The 16,147-nt window shown below is 43.6% G+C and overlaps 1 protein-coding gene across 5 annotated transcripts in view; it reads left to right on the forward strand.

Moving 5' to 3' along the window:
* Positions 1–2,884: 2,884 nt before the first annotated feature.
* The window catches only part of LOC134351663 (uncharacterized), an 88,987-nt gene continuing 75,724 nt past the window's right edge, over positions 2,885–16,147 (forward strand). For all 5 annotated transcript variants that reach the window (XR_010019226.1, XM_063058122.1, XM_063058120.1 and 2 more), the window contains exon 1: positions 2,885–3,006. The gene's annotated coding sequence lies outside the window, so the exon portion shown is untranslated. The remainder of the gene's footprint in view (positions 3,007–16,147) is intronic.

Genomic DNA, 16,147 nt, shown 5'->3' on the forward strand with positions numbered 1-16,147 from the left:
CATCAAATGAAATCGGCAAGAACTGTGCAACTGTCACCAGACTTCCATGTCAACATAAAACGTCTACACCTCACCAGCCCTAACAATATGTCTTTTGAATGTGGGAGAAAACCAGAGTACCCAGAGAAAACCCATGTGACCACAGGGACAACCTACAAACCCCACCTTACAGCTGGCACTGTAAATTGTTGCACTAACGGCTACGTTATTATAGTGCCCAAACAATCTTCCTTGACTGGGAATCAAACTCAGGCCATGGCAGTGAAACCGCTGAATTCTAACCACCAGACCACCAGGGAACCGGAAGATATCCCTGGTGGTCTCGCGGTTAGGATCCTGGTGCGACACCTAAGTTTTTGAAGAGAAATTCTTCCCTTTAAGATGTTCTAGTTTGCTCTTCCACCTCCATTCAGACCTGCTCCCATTCTCAAGACTCTTCTCTATTCTACATCTGTTCTTTTATTTCCTACCAATCATTCTATCCACAAATGCTCTTTTCAAGTAAATCAGCCAAGTTCCTGGTATGTCTCCCAGTTTATTCTGCTACTATCAGTCTCTGCATCGGTGAAAACAAACACAGTTGAGGTGATCACTTTGCACAGCACCTCCATTCAATCAGTTAAGTGACCCTAAGCTTCCACTTGCATGTGATTTCAATTCTCGATCCCACTCTAACTCTGATGTTTCTGTCTTCAGTCTCCTGCACATTTTCAAGATGCAGCATCAGGGAGTGTTGTTCCTGCGAGCTACATTACAGACTTCCAGACTCAACAGTGAGTTCAACAGTTTCTGAATAATAACTTATATCATATATTCCCAGCACACAGAGCTTGTTTCTCTTCTGGCATTTTCAGACTTACCTATATTCACCTGCCCTGAGCAGATCTTTCTTTATCATTAAACTCACCTCCTTCCCTCACCCTGCTCCACCATTCAAGATTGTTTAATTTCATCTTCTGTATGCGAGTGTAAAGGAGAACAAAATAATTGTTACTCTGGATTCAATGCAGCATAAAGAACCCAGTAACAATAAAAACTAAAATAAATATAAACATATAAGATATCTTACACACATATATTAACTGTATGCCCATAAAGTGATGCTAGGCTGTACATAAAGTGACTAACAGCAAATAATAAAGTAGTGGTGGAGTTAATGGGTGGAGCTGTTGATCTGTCTTACTACTTGGGAAGTAAATAGTCAAATAGAAATAGTCATACTTTATTGATCCCGAGGGAAATTGGTTTTCATTACAGTTGCACCATAAATAATTAAATAGTAATATGTAAATTATGCCAGGAAATAAGTCAAGAACCAGCCTATTGGCTCAGGGTGTCTGACCCTCCAAGGGAGGAGTTGTAAAGTTTGATGGCCACAGGCAGGAATGACTTCCTATGATGCTCTGTGTTGCATCTCGGTGGAATGAGTCTCTGACTGAATGTACTCCTGTGCCCAACCAGTACATTATGTAGTGGATGGGAGACATTGTCCAAGATGGCATGCAAAGTTACTGAATGTTATGTAGCTTCCTCCCTCATGGGAGTGGGACAAACAGAACATGAGCACCGTGATTGGGATCCTTCATGGTGTTACTGGCCCTTTTCTGTATATTTATCTTGATGATGGGTAGATAGGTACCAATGATGCACTGGGCAGTTTTGACTACCCGTTGTAGAGCTTTCCTGTCTGTTTCAGTGCAGTTGCATAACAATTTGTGATATGGCTTATCAGGATGCTGTCTGCTGTGCATCTTTAGAATGATGTGTGTATGTATGTGCAAAGTCCAGCTCCCTTCAGCCTACTCACTTCTACCAATCGGTCACCCCATCACCAACTTAATCTCACTACCACTCCCTTTCCCACCGAAAAAATAAACTACTTATAATAATCTCTAACTCTTCAAATTCTGATGAAGTGTCACTGACCTGAAATATTAACTTTGGTTCTGTCTCCATAAAAGCTGACAGATCCATAACCTAATTATAAGAATATGTTGTTTTTTTCTCTGTTATGGTGCACCTTCACGGTTCTTAGTCAAACCCTTTAAGTCCAGGGATAGAGAAACACTTGTGTATTTTGCCGTTCGGAGTGCCATACAGCCTCAACCAGAAACGTCGACCTGTGCATTTTCTTCCTTCGATCCCTCCAATATCTGGTGCTGCTCCAACTCCCAGCATCTACAATCTCTTGTGTCGCATTTCCAGTGCCATTATGTGTGTAACACTCTTTCATTCATTCCAGAACTAATTTGAAGTCGATCTATGTCGTCTAATTGGGCGATGCTTCGCTGGCAAGCGCGTACTTTTTTTCCCGATGGGTGCTGCCTGGCCTGCTGAGTTCCTCCAGCATTTTGTGCGCGTTGCTTGAATTTCCAGCATCTGCAGACTCTCTCTCGTTTGTGATTTGATTACTACACTGCGAAATCTCTTTCAGGGATGCCTACCCTGAAGAAGTTTAAATCTTCCCATCGACGGGAGTTCAGTGAAAGCCTCCCTCACTCTCTGTGATCAGTACTGTCCTGCCGCAGGGTCTCGGCCCGGAACGTCGACTGTACAGTACCGTTTTTCCGTGGATGCTGCCTGTCCCGCTGAGTTCCTCCAGCATTTTTGTGTGCGTTGCTTGGATTTCCAGCATCTGCAGATTCTCTCTTGTTCGTAGGCAAAGCAAGTGCCCCGAGTTAAATGAAACACATCCCCCACCCCCAACACTTTCTGCTGGGGTGCGCTCCGGAGGATTACACCGCAACGCTTCAGGTTTGCGGCGGGCGCGCGGTGAACCGGCACCGTCCGCACGTGCCTGCCAGACTGGGTAATTGGCGGCCAGGCCGGGCTGGACTGTTACGTCACAATGGCTGGGCGTTGCTGAGGCGGATGAGCGGGGGCGCGGACGGCTGCGGCGGCGCGGCGTTACTTTGGGTCATGGAGTCGCCGAGTTGCACCGTCGTAACGGGAATTCGGTTTGCCTGCCTGGCTTTTGCAAGTTTTGTAGCTCCAGCGACAACTGAGGTAAAGTTGCGAGCTCTCCCTCCGCGGCCCCCTTCGCCCAGTCTTGTTGAATTCTAAATGTTCTTTTTTTTTTGGGTGAGATTTTTCAACAATTGGTCGACGCGTTATTGGGGGATGGGATTTGTCCCATTTCCGTTACCAGTCGGCGGTCTCAGCGTTTGTTTTCTTTAAACTTCTATACTGTACTTTTCTGGTTGTGATTGTTTTTGTCTATGGAATGATTGTTAGCTTATCACATCATGTAACCGACACTGAACTGATTTAACGAACTATGGACTCACTTTCAAGGACTCTACATCTCATGTTCCCTGTATTTATTGCTTATTTTAAATATGATTTTGTTTTTTCTCTCTTTTGTCTTTGCACAGTTCATTGTCTTTGCACATTGGTTGTCCGTCTTTGTGTACATTTTTGCATTAATTCTATTGTGTTTCTTTGTATTTCCTGTGAATGCGCATAAGAAATGAATCTCAGCAGTATATGGTGATATATATGTACTTTGCTACTAAATTTACTTTAAACTTTGAACTTTAAGTTTGAGTTCCAAGAATTATTGCATTCTTTTATGTATTGAAACAATGCATAGTTTAAACGAACCGGGGAAATACCTCGTGACTATTTCTATATACACTTGAATTATCTTGAGTGATCTACTATGGAGATTTATTGGCTTGGAGTAGGTGTGCATTTATCCACACTTGGAGGTGGTGAGGGGTTGCAGGATTCCAAATGTTTAACATAAGCGAAAAACAAACCTTGCTGGATTACAGAGCTGTAATTTTCAGTCTAGAAGAGGGGTCTCTGCCCAAAACATCAACTTTCATTTCCATAGATGCTGCCTGATCTGTTGAGTTCCTATAGCACTTTATGTGTTGCGTTCGGTAGTACAGATTAGGAGCTGAATTTGATTTTAAAAATGAAGATGGAGCCACTTGGGTTTAAATGTTGTTATGTTAGGGTTTAATTATACATTCTTTTAGAAACATGCTGGTGGTTAAGTTGGTTTTATGTTAGGAGGTCAGAACCGTAGCAAATAGTGTCATGATGGGTGGATTCTATAAAAGACAAAAGTGTTGTTGTGTAAAATAGCCCATGGTTTTATAGGTAGATACCATATTTTGTGGCTATTAGCATATCAAATTAAGTGTTCTGATGTTTTTTTTTCACACTAACACCAAACCTGAGAATTTGGTTCAGCTTATTTAGTAGATGGTCATCCAGAATAAACCCCGCATTTTTCCATCTATGTTGATGCCTTCACTGAATTGAACAGAAGAACGCGCTCGTTCAGTATCTGTAGATGGAAATACCGAGCCAACTTGCCCTTCTGTCTACCACAACCCGATTTTGACAATGAACTTCCACAAGGAGACCTTGGAAAGTGAAATGAGTCCCTTTCTAGCTCTTGAGAGTCATCTCTGAGTGATGCCAAGTGTCATTGAAGTTTGTCTCTGCCTCTGGAGCACCACTATAACCTACAGCTGATAAGAGGAAAAGGGTGTATGAGGACCAAGACCTTAAAAACCTGGCAGCAAGAATGCCCTCTTGCATTCTTATCAACAAACACCACATATTTGTTGTGCAAAATCCTTCAGGTCAAGACCATAAGACATAGCAGAATTAGACAATTTGGCCCATTGAGTCTGCTCTGCCATTCCATGTTTGATTTACTATCCCTCTCAACCCCACTTTCCTGTCCTCTCTGACTCCCTGACTAACCAAAAATCTATCAACCTCTACTTTAACTGACTTGGCCTCCACAGCCAATCATGGCAATTGATTCTATAGATACACCAAAGTTCCAGGTAAATTTACTATCAAAGTACATATTTGTCACCATATACAACCCTGGGATTAATTTTCTTGTAGGTATATTCACTAAGTCCAAAATAGAACAATAAACAATAAGGGTTGATGAAAGAACAAACCAACTTGGGAATTCCAGCCTGTGTACAAAAGAGACAAACTGTGGATTATATAAAAAGAAAGGAATAATAAATAAGCAATTACTATGAAGAACATGAGTTGAAGAGTCCTTGAAAGTGAGTCCATGGGTTCTGGGAACACTTCAGTGATGCATTGGAGTGCATTTATCCCCTTTGGTTCAAGAGCGTGATGGTTTAGGAGTAGTAACTGTTCCTGAACCTGTTGGAGAGAATCCTGAGGCTCCAGAACCACCTTCCTGATGGCAGCAGCAAGAAGAGAGCATGTCATAGGTGGTGGGTGTCCCTGATAACGACTGCTGCTTTCCTGTGATAGTTTTTAATGTAGATGTATTCACTGGTGCTGGAGGGCTTTACCTGTGATGGACTAGGTTGTAGCCACTACCTTTTGTAGGATTTTCTGTTCAAGGGCCTGGCGTTTACATATCAGGCTGTGATGTAGCCAGTCAATATACTCTCCATTATAACCATAACCATATAACAATTACAGCATGGAAACAGGCCATCTCGGCACTTCTAGTCCCTGCCGAACTCTTACTCTCACCTAGTCCCTCTGACCTGCACTCAGCCCATAACCCTCCATTCCTTTCCTGTCCGTATATCTATCCAATTTAACCTTAAACCACAACATCGAACCTCCCTCAACCACTTCTGCTGGAAGCTCATTCCACACAGCTACCACTCTTTGAGTAAAGAATTTCCCCCTCATGTTACCCCTAAACTTTTGCCCTTTAACTCTCAACTCATGTCCTCTCGTTTGAATCTCCCCCATTCTCAATGGAAAAAGCCTATCCACATCAACTCTATCAATCTCCCTCATAATTTTAAACACCTCTATCAAGTCCCCCCTCAACCTTCTATGCTCCAAAGAACAAAGACCTAACTTGTTCAACCTTTCTCTGTAACTTAGGAGATGAAACCCAGGCAACATTCAAGTAAATCTCCTCTGTACTCTCTCAATTTTATTCACGTCTTTCCTATAATTCGGTGACCAGAACTGTACACAATACTCCAAATTTGGCCTTACCAATACCTTATACAATTTCAACATTACATCCCAACTCCTATACTCAATGCTTTGATTAATAAAGGCCAGCATACCAAAAGCTTTCTTCACCACCTTATCCACATGAGATTCCACCTTCAGGGAACCATGCACCATTATTCCTAGATCCCTCTGTTCTACAGCATTCTTCAATGCCCTACCATTTACCATGTATGTCCTACTTTGATTAGTTCTACCAAAATGTAACACCTCACATTTTTCAGCATTAAACTCCATCTACCATCTTTCAGCCTACTCTTCTAACTGGCCTAAATCTCTTTGCAAGCTTTGAAAACCTACTTCATTATCCACAACGCCACCTGTCTTAGTATCATCTGCATACTTACTAATCCAATTTACCACCCCATCATCCAGATCATTAATATATATGACAAACAACATTGGACCCAGTACAGATCCCTGAGGCACACTGCTACACACCCTCCTCCAATCTGACACACAGTTATCCGCCACTACTCTCTGGCGTCTCCTATCTAGCCACTGCTGAATCCATTTTACTACTTCGATATTAATGTCTAATGGAATGTACCCCATAACTGGGTTGCCAAACCAACAGAAATGGAATGCTTGTTGGAGTCTGTGATTACTATGAACTAATAAAGTTTTATTAAAGAAATAAGTAATACAGTACACTAATCGCAAGGATATAAATGTAACAGGTTAGCAATGATAATACACACATATACACAGAAATAGGGTAATAGGAATCTGTGGTCACTGACTGTGACCCCTCCGTTCCAGATACGGTCGTTCTTCCGCGGTGAACCCGGCACCCAGGCAAGGGCAGACACACACCCCAGGTTCCCACCGATTGTACCTTTACACCCTGTGAGCCTCTGACCGATTTCCGCGAGCTGGTCCTCCAAACTCCCACAAACTTGTGGGGGCACACTGCTCTTTCCAGGGTCTCGCGGTGTGTCGTGCCTTAGCAAACCTGCTCTTTTTATCCCACCGCTGGGGTATCACCTGTCCATCAAACTTCAAACAGTTCAGGTTCAAAGCAAACAGTCTGTCAATATCTGAATTGTGTTTCTTTCTCATTAATCTCTCTCTTCTCTTATTTGCATTTTGAATGTTTCTCCATTGTCTTCCGTTATCTCTCTCATTAGCATCATCGTCCGGTAGCTATGCTTGGCGTCACACATGACACCCCCACCCTTAAAAGGATTTTTACCGAGGTAAAAATTATGGGCATGAATGCAAATTATAAGATACACACTAATATACAGATAGTCATCAGCTATTCGGCTAATACAGAGAACTTTAAGTTTTAACACCTTGACAAACAATGAGCAATCACATTGTCAGTTCCTTTTATATGTTTTATCTTAATATCAAATTCCTGTAATACCAGGCTCCAACTTAATAAGCGTTGTTTTTATCCTTCATTGTGGCCAAAAACACTAATGGATTGTGATCAGTGTAAATTATCAGTGGTTTCCATGCCAGATAAATATAAACCTCAATGTTGTAATGCCAGAATGATTGCCAGTAATTCTTTCTCCACAGTGGAATAATTTCTCTGATGGACATTAAACTTCTTAGAAAAATAAGCCACTGGGTGTTCAATCTCCTCTTTGTCTGTCTGCAACAGCACTGCCCCTGCCGCTTCGTCGCTAGCATCTGTTGCTAGGGAGAAGGGTTTTGAAAAGTCAGGTGCATTCAATACAGGGTGGTGACAGAGAATCGCCTTCAGACTCTCAAAGGCTTGTTGACAAAGGTCATTCCACACAAACTTCGCATTCTTTGGCAAGAGCTTAGTAAGAGGGAGGGTAATATCCGCAAAGTTTTTGCAAAACTTCCGATAGTACCCCACCATCCCCAAGAACCTTCTCAGGGCTCTCTTGTCCGTTGGGATGGGAACTTCAGAGATAGCCTGCACCTCAGCCTGTATCGGTGCTAGCTGCCCCTGTCCTACCACATACCCCAGATTAGTGACCTTAACGTGGCCGAACTCACTTTTCGCAAGGTTCACTGTCAGATTGGTTTCAGACAGCCGTTTAAACAGTTCCTCTACTGCCACAATGTGCTCCTCCCACATGTCACTCCAGACCACTAAATTGTCAATATACACTTCTGCCTTCTTTAACCTTTTTATCACTGAATTAATCATCCTTTGGAAGGTCCCTGGGGTGTTCTTCATGCCAAAAGGTAAAACATTATACTCGTATAACCCAGATGGAGTGACAAATGCTGAAATTTCTCTAGCCCGGTCGGTTAAAGGAACACACCAGTACCCTTTCAGCAAATTGATCTTTGTGATGTACTTAGCTGTCCCCACTTTATCGATGCAATCGTTTACCCTTGGGATGGGGTAAGCATCAGTTTTTGTGATGGTGTTCACCTTTCTGTAATCTGTGCAGAATTGTATGCTCCCATCGGGTTTCGGGACAACCACACAGGGGGAAGCCCATTCCGATTTGGATGGCCTAATAATACCTGTGGCTAGCATGTGTTCAATTTCTTTCTCCACTAGCTTGCCCTTCTCCAAGTTCATCCTATAGGGCTGTTGCTTAATAGGCTGATCTGATGTTACAACAACATCATGTACCGTCCCCTTGCATCACGTCGGGACATCCGGACATACATCTGCATGCTGGTTAATTAGCTTTATCAGCGGCTCACTCTATTCAGGGGTTAAGTGAGAGACCTTATCAGCAAAGTTGGCCAAAACAATAGAGTTCTCCAATCTGGTCAGCACCATATTTATCTTTTCAAGATGGGTTTTCCCCTTATCATTTGGCACTCCAGCCTCATTTATTTTTGTGATAACACGGACTAAATCTGCTTTCTGATCGTGGTAAGCTTTTAATATATTAATATGCATTAACTGTGTTGGCTTATGTCCACAATACTCAGTAATATCCTTCCTCATGTTTGGCCAGTAAAACTCTTTCATAATTCTATCGACTGTTTTCTTCCGCCCAAAATGTCCACCGAGGGGTATGTTGTGGGCCAGGTTAAAAATCTAGACCCTATAAATTTTCGGCACTACCACCTGGTGTACCACCCCCTACTCCTCATCTGCGGGCACGGTACTTGGTCTCTACTTCCTCATCAGTACTCCCTCCTTCACGTAATAGGCCACTGGTTCCCTTTTTATTTCTGCTTCGGAGAGAGCTGTCTCCGTCAAAACTATCAGCTCGTCCGCTTGTTACTGTGCCTGTATAAACTCCTTCCTCGCAAATGATAAATCTACCTCAACTCCCTCCCTTCCTTCCGCTCCACTATGCTCCTCCTTCTCACTTTCTAACCCCTCCTGGTACAAGGCTGGTAAAAGTGTCTCAGCTAAATCCACATTCGCTTCGGCAGCCTTTCTCGACATGCGTCGAGTTACTGCGCAAACGGGATAAACCTGTGAGTCCGTGGGCGGGTCCTCAGTCCTGGCAAGCTGGCTCGTCAGCTTTACTGCTGGGTACACATCTCCACCTGCAAGGTCGTTACCGAGTAAGACCTCCACGTCTTCCATCGGTAATTCGGGCCGCATCCCTATCGTGACTGGTCCAGAGACCAAGTCACTTTTTAGGTGTATCTGGTGCAAAGGTACTGCTTCAGTCTCTTTCCCAATGCCTTTTATCACACTGACCTCCCCAGTCTCGGTCTCTGCACTAAAGTCTAACACCCTTCTTAAGATCAGTAACTGACAAGCCCCAGTGTCTCTCCAGATCCGTACTGGAACTGGGGTTGACCCCTCCTTCACCGACACCAATCTGGCTGAAGTAAACTTCTCGCGCCCTTCCTGAACTCTATCAGACCTCTTCTCCCCTAGCGGTTTGTTTGCCGGCTCAATACAGCCAGTTGGAGTTGTCGTTTTTCCTTTCCCTGTCTCCTTTGGGGCAAAACACCTGGACGCAATGTGACCGGCTTTCCCACAATTATAGCATACGACCCCAGGAGACTTCCTACCAACCTGCTTCCTGTCTTCCTTATCCTTCTCACTAGTCCCCGGCTTACTTTCTGGCTTTTCTGGCGGACTTTCTCCGCCCTCTCGACTACCCTTCTGGTAGTTCTTACTCGGGGTAAACTTTGCTTTGTGTGTTAACGCGTACTCATCCGCTAACTTAGCAGTTGCGGCTAAGGTTTCTGCCTCTTTCTCATCTAGATAGGGCTTCATACCTTCAGGGACACAACCTTTAAATTGCTCAATCAGTATTAGCTGTAGCAGTCTGTCATAATTCCCAGTGACCCCTTTCGAGGCGTACCAACGTTCACAATGCATCTGCATCTCACGGGCAGACTAAGTACGTGCAGCCCCACTGCTTCCTCACATTCCGGAACCTTTGCCGGTATGCCTCCGGGACCAACTTGTAAATCCTGAGTATAGCCTCTTACACCTCATCATACCTCTAGGCATTTCTGCTGTTAACGCTGAGTAAACTTGTTGAGCCTTCCCCTTAAGTACGCTGTGAAGCAAAACAGCCCACTTATCCCTTGGCCAGTCCTGACTTGCAGCGACTTTTTCAAAATGTAGAAAGTACCGATCAACATCGGCCTCCTCAAATGAGGGAACCAACCTAACCTCCTGGGTCGCCCTGAACCCTCCACCTTGGTTCGGCATTTGGCCCCTCTGTAGTGCCATCCTTAACTTCTCCAGCTCAAACTCCCTTTCCTTCTCTCTCTTTCTTCCAGTTCTAACTGCCTTACTCTCTCTTCCCGTTCTAACTGCTTCTCTTCTCGTTCTAATTGCTTTACTCGGAACTCGTGCTCGAGTCTTAATTTTTCCATCTGCAGCTGCACTGCCTCTCTACCAGGTTTGCTTATAGACACCACCTCCAGCTCCCCGTGGGGAAACACACCTTTAGATACATAATCCTCCGGCACCATCCCCGTTTCTAATGACATTTGAAATATTTCTGTCAGTGCCCCTGTTATTTCCACACTAACTTCCCTCAAGATCCTAGGGAATATCTTGTCTGGACGCGGAGACTTATCCACTTTTATATTCCTTAAAAGCGCCAGTACTACTACTTTAATCGTCATACTTTCCATAACTACCCCTCTTGTTTCCTTTACCTTACACAATTCAATGTCCTTCTGCTTAGTGAATACCAAAGAAAAGAAATTGTTCAAAATCTCCCCCATCTCTTTTGGCTCCACACCTAGCTGTCCACTCTCATTCTCTAAGGGACCAATTTTATCCCTTACTATCCTTTTGCTATTAACATAACTGTAGAAACCCTTTGGATTTATTTTCACCTTACTTGCCAAAGCAGCCTGTATCTTCTTTTAGCTTTTCTAATTTCTTAAGATTCTTTTTACATTCTTTATATTCCTCGAGCACCTCATTAACTCCAAACTGCCTATGTTTATTGAAGATCCCTCTCTTTTTCCGAACCAAGTTTCCAATATCCCTTGAAAACCATGGCGCTCTCAAACTTTTAACCTTTCCTTTCAACCTAACAGGAACATAAAGATCCTGCACCCTCAAAATTTCACCTTTAAATGTCCTCCATTTCTCTATTACATCCTTCCCATAAAACAAATTGTCCCAATCCACTCCTTCTAAATCCTTTTGCATCTCTTCAAAGTTGGCCTTTCTCCAATCAAAAATCTCATTACATCTGTAGAAGTCTGCGAAAATTTTAGATGTATTGCTGAATCTCTGCAAGTTCCTAAGGAAGTTGAGGTGTTACCATGTTACCTTGGAGTTTAGAAGAATGAGGGGAGACCTCATAGAAACATTTCGAATGTTAAAAGGCATGGACAGAGTGGATGTGGCAAAGTTGTTTCCCATGATGGGGGAGTCTAGTACGAGAGGGCATGACTTAAGGATTGAAGGGCGCCCTTTCAGAACAGAAATGCGAAGGAATTTTTTTAGTCAGAGGGTGGTGAATCTATGGAATTTGTTGCCACGGGCAGCAGTGGAGGCCAAGTCATTGGATGTATTTAAGGCAGAGATTGATAGGTATCTGAGTAGCCAGGGCATCAAAGGTTATGGTGAGAAGGCAGGGGAGTGGGACTAAATAGGAGAAAATGGATCAGCTCATGATAAAATGGCGGAGCAGACTCGATGGGCCGAATGGCCTACTTCTGCTCCTTTGTCTTATGGTCTTATGGTCTTTCTTCATAATTGCATTTACGGGGTGGGCCCAGGACAGGTCCTCTGAAATAATAATACTGAGGAATTTAAACTTGCTGACCGTCTCCACCTCTGATGAAGACTGGCTCATGGACCTCTGGTTTCCTCCTTCTGAAGTCAGTAATCAGCTCCTTGGTCTTGCTGATATTGAGTAAGAGGTTGTTGCTATGGCACCACTCAGCCAAATTTTCAATCTTCCTCCTAAGTGCTGATTCATCACCACCTTTGATTCAGTCTACAAAAGTGGTGATGATCGGCAAATTTGAATATGGCATTGGAGCTGTGTTTAGCCTCAGTCATAAGTGTAAAGTGAATAGAGCAGGGGGCTAACTACACTGCCTTGTGGTGCACCTGTGCTAATGGAAATCATGCAGGAGACTTTGCCATTCTGAACAAGTAAATCAAGTATATTGAATGGATTTTTTAAAAGCGCGGAAACAGAAATACTGTATATTTTAAAATAAAAGGTAGTTTCCAAAGATTCAATGTCCATTTAGGAATCGGATGGCAGAGGGGAAGAAGCTGTTCCTGAATTGCTGAGCATGTGTCTTCAGGCTTCTGTAATTCCTACCTGATGGTAACAGTGAGAAAAGGGCGTTCCCTGGGTGATGGAAGTCCTTAATAATGGATGCTGCCTTTCTGAGACACTGCTTCCTGCAGATGTCCTGGGTACTTTGTAGGCTTGTACCCAAGATGGAGCTGACTAGATTTACTACCTTCTGCAGCTTCTTTGGGTCCTGTGCCGTAGCCGCTCCATACCAGGCAGTGATGCAGCCTGTCAGAATGCTCTCCAAGTATAGAAGTTTTTGAGGGTATTTTTTGACATGCCAAATCTCTTCAAACTCCTAATCAAGTATGGCCACTGTCTTACCTTTATAACTACATCGATACGTTGGGACCAGGTTAGAACCTCAGAGATCTTGACACCCAGGAACTTGAAGCTGCTCACTGTCTGCACATCTGATCCCCCTATGAGGATTGGTATGTGTTCCTTCGTCTTGCCCTGAAGTCAGCTCTTTACTGACTTTGAGTGCCAGGTTGTTGCTGTGGCACCACTCCACTAGTTGGCATATCTCACTGCTGTATGCCCTGAGATTCTACCAACAATAGTTATATTGTCAGCAAATTTGTAAGTGGTATTTTAGCTATGGCTAGCCACACAGTGGTGTGTGTATATAGACAGTAGAGCAGTGGGCTGAGCACACACCCCTGAGATGCACCAGTGTTGACTGTCAGCAAGGAGGATATGTTGTCACCAATCCACACAGATTGTGGTCTTCCCCGGTTAGGAAGTCAAGAGGATCCAATTGCAGAGGTACAGAGGCCCAGGTTCTGTAACTTCTCAGATCAGGATTGTGAGATTGATGGTATTAAATGCTGAGCTATAGTTGATGAACGGCATCCTGACGTAGGTGTTTCTTGTTTAGGTGGTCTTAAGCCATGTGGAGAGCTGTTGACCTATTGTAACAATAGGCAAGTTGCAATGGGTCCAGGTCCTTGCTGAGGCAGGAGTTCAGTCTAGTCATGACCAACCTCTCAAAACATTTCATCATTGTCGATGTGAGTGCTACTGGGCGATAGTCATTAAGGCAGCCCACAATATTCTTCTTGGGCATTGATATAATTGTTGTCTTTTTGAAGCAAATGGGAACTTCTGCCCGTAATAGTGAGAGGTTGAAAATGTCCTTAAATACTCCTGTTAGTTGGTTGGCACAGGTTTTCAGAGCCTTACCAGGTACTCCATCAGGATTTTCCACCTTACAAGGGTTCACTCTCTTTTGACAGCCTAACATTGGCCTCTGAGTCCGAGATCACTGGGTCATCAGGTGCAGCAGGGATCTTCACAGCTGTAGTTGTGTTCTCCCTTTCAAAGCGTGCATAGAAGGCATTGAGTTCATCTGGTAGTGAAGCATACTGTCATTCATGCTATTGGGTTTTGCTTTGTAGGAAGTAATGTCTTGCAGACCCTGCCAGAGTTGCTGTGCATCCAATGTTGCTTCCAACCTCGTTCGAAATTGTCTCTTTCCCCTTGAAATAGCCCTCCGCAGATCATACCTGGTTTTCTGGTACAGGTTGGAGTTGCCAGACTTGAATGCCAAAGATCTAGCCTTTGGCAGATGACGTACCTCATGGTTTATCCACAGCTTTTGTTTTGGGAATATACAGTAAGTCTCTGTGGGCACAAGTGAAGTTGGTAACAACTGCAGCATACTCATCCAGGTTCGAAGATGAATCCCTGAATACAGTCCAATCCACTGATTCAAAGCAGTCCTGTAGGCGCTCCTGTGCTTCCCTTGTCCAAACCTTCTTGGTCCATACTACTGGTGCTGCAGTCTTCAGTCTCTGCCTGCACTCGGAGTAGAAGTACAGCTAGGTGATCAGACTTCCTGAAGTGAGTGCGTGGAATAGCACAGTAGGCATTCTTTATGGTGGTGTAGCAATGGTCCAGTGTGTTGTTTCCTCTGTTGTTGCAAGTGATCTGTTGATGGTAGTTGTTTAGTGATTTTTTTTTTCAAATTGACCTTAAAATATCCCAAAATGGTGGTGAAGGCATTAGGGTGCGCTGTTTCGTGCATGTTGATCCCATTACTCAGATCATCTAAAGCCTGCTTAACGTTGACCCGAGGTGGAATGTAAACTTCTACCAAAATGACACCAGAGAACTCCCGTGGTAGGTAAAAAGGATGTCACTTTACTGCTAGATATTCCAGCAGGGGAGTGGGGATGACTAGAAGAATTAGATCAGCCCACGATCGAGTGGTGGAGCATATTCGATGGGCCAAATGGCCTACTTCTGCTCCTACGTCTTGTGGTCTTATCTCGGTGGACCTTTTAATTGTCGTTGCTGATAACAAACGAAGATATCTAATGTAACTGGGCCCAGAATGCACACCACTATTAGTTTTTAACATTTTTATTTTACTCTTGCACAAGGGGAACAGCATGGACTGCTGTCACCAACACTGTTCTGAATTGGCTTAGCAGTTACAAATACTGACATTTGGTAAATTGTATAGATTTGAACTCCTTACTTGCAAGATCAATTATCATTCACAATAAGTGAAAGTCTATTGAAACTTCAAGATGACAACTGATATTTTGAAGTTCATGAAGCAATTGTCTCTCAGTTGGGTGTATTTCACATCCCTCCGTTATTGCTATCTCGACTATCTCTGGCACCCACTATTTGCTAAAGGACCCTATGTTTTAGGAAGACTTATAGAAAAGTCTCACTACAGAGACCTCACTTGTATTGCTTGACTACACTGCCGCAGTCACACAAACCTATCTCATCTGTAGTCACACTTCAAAGATGTCACTTGACTACAACCACCCCAGGGTATGCTTGTCTGGATGTTGTCTTTAACTCTTGCCTGAACGCAACTCACACCTCTCCAATGTCAGCATATTTTTTCTTAGTTAAGTGGCCTGAAACTACTCATAATACTCTTGTGTGGTCTGAACAATACCTTATAAGGCCTCAGATTTACATCCTTACTTTTATATTCTAGTTCTGTCAAAATGAATACTAACATTGCACTTACCTTCCATACCACTGACTCAAACTTGCAAGTTAACCTTTAGGGAATCCTGTACGATGACTCTCAAGTCCCTTTGTACCTCTGATTCTTGAATTTTCTCCTTCTGCAGACTCTGTGCTTCCTCAACACTATCTGCCCCTCCACCTATCTTCATAGTGTCTGCAACCTTGGCAACAAAGCCATAAATTCTGTCATCTAAGACATTGACATATAATGAGAAAAGTGGTCCTAACACTGACCTGTGTGGAACATCACTAGTCACTAGTAGCCAACCAGAAAAGGTACTGTTTGTTCCCACTCTTTGCTTCCTGCCAGTCATCCAACCTTCTATTTAACACGTTGAAGGGTTGAAGGGGTTGGGGGTGGTTTTCGGACCCTTGTGAGGAGGGGATGCTCAGACTTCTGTCTGGGTGGTCTGCCTGGGTTGCTTTCAGACTGACAATTTTGCAGAAGTTATGTTTTGTGAATTGGGTTCTGCTTTTCTGTCTTTGACTGTAAGCTAGTCCTATAA

This window comes from Mobula hypostoma, chromosome 9 (genome assembly GCF_963921235.1).
Source record: "Mobula hypostoma chromosome 9, sMobHyp1.1, whole genome shotgun sequence".
NCBI classification, from domain to species: Eukaryota; Metazoa; Chordata; class Chondrichthyes; order Myliobatiformes; family Myliobatidae; genus Mobula; species Mobula hypostoma.